This window comes from Chelonia mydas, chromosome 21 (genome assembly GCF_015237465.2).
Source record: "Chelonia mydas isolate rCheMyd1 chromosome 21, rCheMyd1.pri.v2, whole genome shotgun sequence".
NCBI lineage: Eukaryota > Metazoa > Chordata > Testudines > Cheloniidae > Chelonia > Chelonia mydas.
This window is the reverse complement of record NC_051261.2, coordinates 16,284,047-16,289,550: the sequence shown is the minus strand read 5'-3', so window position 1 is coordinate 16,289,550 and position 5,504 is coordinate 16,284,047.

The following is a 5,504-nucleotide window of genomic DNA, read 5'->3' as shown; positions in this document are numbered from 1 at the left end:
ATCTGAATATCGCCACTCCCTTGTTCTGGCTGTCTGCCTCCTTCTCTGTCTACACTGCTTCATCTGAAGCTTATCCCGGCTGGAGGTAGGCTAGGCTCTGCTTATCGCATATGCTCCCAACCCTAGCCACTTCTGTTTGCTGGCTTTAAAATCTCTGTCTTCCACCAAAGGGTGTCACAGAATGGACTGGGCCCTTTAATAGGAAACTGGTCCAGCTCATCTGTGCCACATGAACAGCCTCTCAGTAGGGCCTGAGAGAGGGCAGCTGCCCTGTAGGAACAGCCGGCATGGCTGAGAGGAAGCTGTGCTATAGTGAAGCTGCAGGAAAGAAGAACGCTCGGTAGAGAGCAGGAGGTTGCAGGCGAGTTTGAGACACAGGGACCAAAAGACTCCAGCCAGGTAGGGCTGGGAGTGGCCCAGGGGTCTAGTTTTACATACAATTCAAAACACAAGCACTGAGTGTTTTGAATTGTATGTAAATAAACTAGACCCTGAAGGTAAATGTTCTAAGGACTTTGGATGGGTGGAGCTCTAAAGAAGGGAAACTGAGGCAGGATACTGGTTAGCTGCCCTGGCCTTGAGGGGGCACTCAGGTGGCGGCTGCCTGTTACGGTGTGTTAGTGATTAGACCAGTGACTGTAAAGATGAGTTTCCTGAACTGGTTTTATTCCCCCGCCTCAGCTCATCCCCAGCTCAGTTTCTAGCTTCTGTCTGGTATCGCCAAGCTGAGCTCTCTCTGCTGCCTCAAGCATCCACTGCAGTGCAGACACTGGCGTTGACCTTTAGCTGGTAACTCTGCCAACACACTAAGCGGAATTGAATCCAGCTCGACTCTCCCTGGCAGCAAGAATCATGATGTTGCCAGAGATGATGGGGAACTGAATGCGCCTGGATCCACCAAAAGTGGCCCCCACTCCCAAAGTCCTTGCTCAGCTGATCCCCTTCAGCAGCATCTCTGAGGCTGTTACAATAAAATCTCTCCCACGCACACTGCATCATAGAGTAGGTTGAAAACTAAGCAGGCTCCCATAACATTGAGCAATAAATCACAGTGGCCAAGTAACCTGGCAGATTTAGTGTTGATAGAGGAAAGAGAACATGTATTGGAGGAAAAGGCAGCTAATAGAAAAGGATCCAAGATTCTGCTGCCAGCATCTATCCAACACCATGACAACCCTCTCTCATCTTGGCACATGAGGTTCAGAGCAGGCGATCTGGTGCCAGATCTGAGCATGTCTATGCAGAGGAGCGATGGCAGTGAACTTTTGGCACATTGAACCTCTAGTGCCCCTGGAGGGGAGATCTGCCCACTGGCCACCCATTTACAATGGATCCACTTCCCACGTGGCTATGGATGCTTCACAGAGGTCTGGATAACAGGCAGAAGCTTAAGGGCAACTGGTTCCTGCTCCTTGATATGCTGTGGTGAAGCCAAGAGCAGTCTGGGTTCTGGCCAGGGCTGGGTCACTCTGGTCCCTGCACACAGGCTGGTCTGGGGGCAGTGCAGCGCTGGGCTGTTCAGAGAAGGCAAACAGAGTTTCTCAAATGATTTCCAAGGAAGGTTGAAAAGTGCCCTGCCCCACAGCAAATAATGAAAAACTTAACAGAATTTTTGAATCAAAAATCTAGTTTCTGATGTGACAGGGTCAGGCCAGATGGCTACAGGAGAGTGATAGAAGGCACATATATTAGCCCCAGGTTAAGTAGGTCCCTTTTCCCTGGGTAAGGTAACAGAGAAGGTTCCAGAACAATTGGGAACCTTCTGGAGACAATTAAGACAGACAGGCTGATTGGCTGCGGGTGTTCTAATCAAGAAGCTGCTAGAATCAATTAAGGCAGGCTAATCAGGGCGCCTGGGTTTAAAAAGGAGCTCACTTCAGTTTGTGGCACGTGTGAGGAGCTGGGAGCAAGAGGCACTAGGAGCTGAGAGTGAGAACGCGGACTGTTGGAGGACTGAGGAGTACAAGTATTATCAGACACCAGGAGGAAGGTCCTATGGTGAGGATAAAGAAGGTGTTGGGAGGAGGCCATGGGGAAGTAGCCCAGGGAGTTGTAGCTGTCACACAGCTGTTCCAGGAGGCACTCTAAACAGTTGCATACCACAGGGCCCTGGGCTGGAACCCGGAGTAGAGGGCGGGCCCCGGTTCCCCCCAAACCTCCCAACTCCTGGTCAGACACAGGAGGAGTTGACCTGAACTGTGGGTTCATGAAAACGGCCAAACTGAGGGCTGCCATGAAGCTCCAAGGCGAGCAAATCCGCCAATAAGTGCAAGACCCACCAAGGTAGAGGAGGAACTTTGTCACACTGACTAACACACCTGTAATCAAGCGTTTGATGGTGGGGGTGGGGGGGGGAGGGCAAGCCTTGGGATTTTTTCCATAGACAATTGCTACAACATCAATAATATTCATTGAACACTTCTGCCTTTTCTGCATTCTTGATAATTGTACCATTTCCATCTAGTAATGGACCAATACCATTGTCCACATTTTGTTTCTTCCTAATATATTTTAAAAACTATTTATTGTCCTTAACTCTGTTGGCCATAGAGGTCTTCTTGTGTCCCCTGGCTTCCCTTATCAATTTTCTACAATTCCTAGCTTCTGATTTGTATCTGGAAAACCATTCCCAGAGAGTAGTTATCAGTGGTTCACAGTCATACTGGAAGGGCATAACGAGTGGGATCCCGCAGGCATCAGTTCTGGGTCCAGTTCTGTTTAATATCTTCATCAATGATTTAGATAATGGCATAGAGAGCACACTTATAAAGTTTGCAGATGATACCAAGCTGGGTAGGGTTGCAAGTGCTTTGGAGGATAGGATTATAATTCAAAATGATCTGGACAAACTGGAGAAATGGTCTGAAGTAAATAGGATGAAATTCAATAAAGACAAATGCAAAGTACTCCACTTGCACACATACAAAATGGGGAATGACGGCCTAGGAAGGAGTACTGTGGAAAGGGATCTGGGGGTCATTGTGGATCACAAGCTAAATATGAGTCAACAGTGTAACGCTGTTGCAAAAAAAGCAAACCTCATTCTGGGCTGTATTAGCAGGAGTATTGTAAGCAAGACACGAGAAGTAATTATTCCACTCTACTCCACGCTGATTAGGCCTCAGCTGGAGTACTGTGTCCAGTTCTGGGTGCCACATTTCAGGAAAGATGTGGACAAATTGGAGAAAGGCCAGAGAAGAGCAACAAAAATGATGAAAGGTTTAGAAAACATGACCTAAGAGGGAAGATTGAAAAAATTGGGTTTGTTTAGTCTGGAGAAGAGAAGACTGAGAGGGGACATGAGAACAGTTTTCAAGTACATAAAAGGTTGTTACAAGGAGGAGGGAGAAAAATTGTTCTTCTTAACCGCTGAGGATAGGACAAGACGAAATGAGCTTAAATTGCAGCAAAGGAGGTTTAGGTTGGACATCAGGAAAAACTTCCTAACTGTCAGGGTGGTTAAGCACTGGAATAAATTGCCTAGGGAGGTTGTGGAATCTCCATCATTGGACATTTTTAAGAGCAGGTTGGACAAACACCTGTCAGGGATGGTCTAGATAATACTTAATCCTGCCATGAGTGCAGGGGACTGGACTAGATGATCTCTTGAGGTCCCTTCCAGTTCTATGATTTTTTACTATCAACTTCCCCTTTCTTCCATTTGTTGTTGGGTTTTTTGTTTTTTTGTTTTTTACAGCTCCCTTCGCTTACCCTCTGTACCAGGTTGGTTTTTTAACCAGCACATCAGAAGAAGCTTCTTCCTTCATTGTGGGATTGTGGCTTTTGGAGCATCTAGTAGGGTGTCCTTAAATGATTCCCAATTATCATTCACATTTTTCTGATTAAATCCTTCCTCCCAGCTGTTTTAGCTCATAATTGTTTTCAGCTTTGTGAAACCGATCCTATTCAAGCGTCAAGTATTTATATATTACTGGTCTGGATTTTATTCTGCTCGTACATTATAAATGTGAACAAGTCTTGATCACTTGTACCTAAGCTACCATTAACTTTTAGTTCTGTGATCAGTTCCTCTTTATCTGGCAGGACAAGGTCTAATGCAGAGTTCCCCCGTGTTGGCTGCAACACATTTTGAGTTAGGAAATTGTCCTCTATAATGTTTAGAAATTCCAAGAATGTTTTCGTACTGACAGCATGAGACCTCCAGCAGATGTCACTCAAGTCCCCATGGTTTTTTCCCTACACATTATAGACAGGTGTGTAAAGAGGTGGTCATCCTCTTCCCTGGTGTGATTTGATGATCTGTAGCAGACACCAATGAATACCCCATCTTGTGCTTTCTCTGTTAGAACATTGATCCATAAGCATTCAAGATCATTATCTTCCCAGTGATCAGTGACTCGGAAACAGATAATACCATTTTTGACATAGAGTGCCACTCCCCCTCCGCTTCTGCCCACCTGATCCTTTCTAAAGAGGTTATAACAATTGGTTTTAACATTAGTCATGTGAATCATCCCACCAGGTTTCAGTAATATTAACTAGATGGAATAAATGAACAGTTCCAATTCCTCTTGTTTGTTACCCAGGCTTCTAGCGTCGGTGTGTAGGCAAATTCAAGAATTTATTCTCTTCTGTCCTTTGGTGCCTTGATTCATTTTATTTTCAACATCTTGATTTTTGTGCTGAGCACTCATATCTTTGCTCTTTTTACCCTTCCCTTTTGTGATTAGTTTAACCCTGTCCTGACTACTCTAGCCACAGGAGAGTGAGGGGGAAAGAATAGAGGGGCAAATAAGAGTGGGAAGGGGCAGGGACGGGGGAGGTGAGGGTGAGTGTTATGGGGAGGGGCAGTGGGAGGAGAAGGAGAGAGGGTGTGGGACACGGTCTGCAGTCTGAGGCCAGCCCTCCCCCCAATCTGCAGTGCTACTAAACCCCTGATGGAGAAGCCAAGGCTGCTGTATAATCTCCAGGCGCCCCTGTGGTGCTTTGCCCCTGCCTGTGCTGGGGTGCGGGGGAGGCTGAGTTGCTGGGATTTGTATTTGCTGGTTGTCAGGAGAACAAGGGAGGTGCTGTCCTCACAACTAAACCAAGAAGGTCTGTCCAAGGTCCACACTATCAACAAGGCATCTCTGTGGAGAAATGAAGGCCAGGGAGGAGCCCTGGACGTGTCTTGAGGGGTGGAGACCAGGAGCCTGAGGGTAAACAGAGAGGGAGGGGTCCTATCCAGGACTGGAGAGGACAGCGCTGGAGACACTGGATTGCTGGGAGGTGACTGGGAAAGGCAGAGTGAGGAGGGAGCTGTGCTGAAGAACCAGCAGGCGGTGGGGCTGGGTTTGGTTTGGAGAAGCCCCCTCCGGCAGGGGTGAATAGCTTGCCAGGGAGGGGGCTGTGAGCCCGAATTCAGAATAAACCACAGGTGGAACGGATCTAGTGAACGAATCCCCCGGCGGCGTCACAAAACCAGCATGTGATCCACAAGCAGCCAGTGCTGGAGTGGCAAAGTGGGTCAGGACTCAGGGGCACTGGCAGAGCGATGCCGGGAG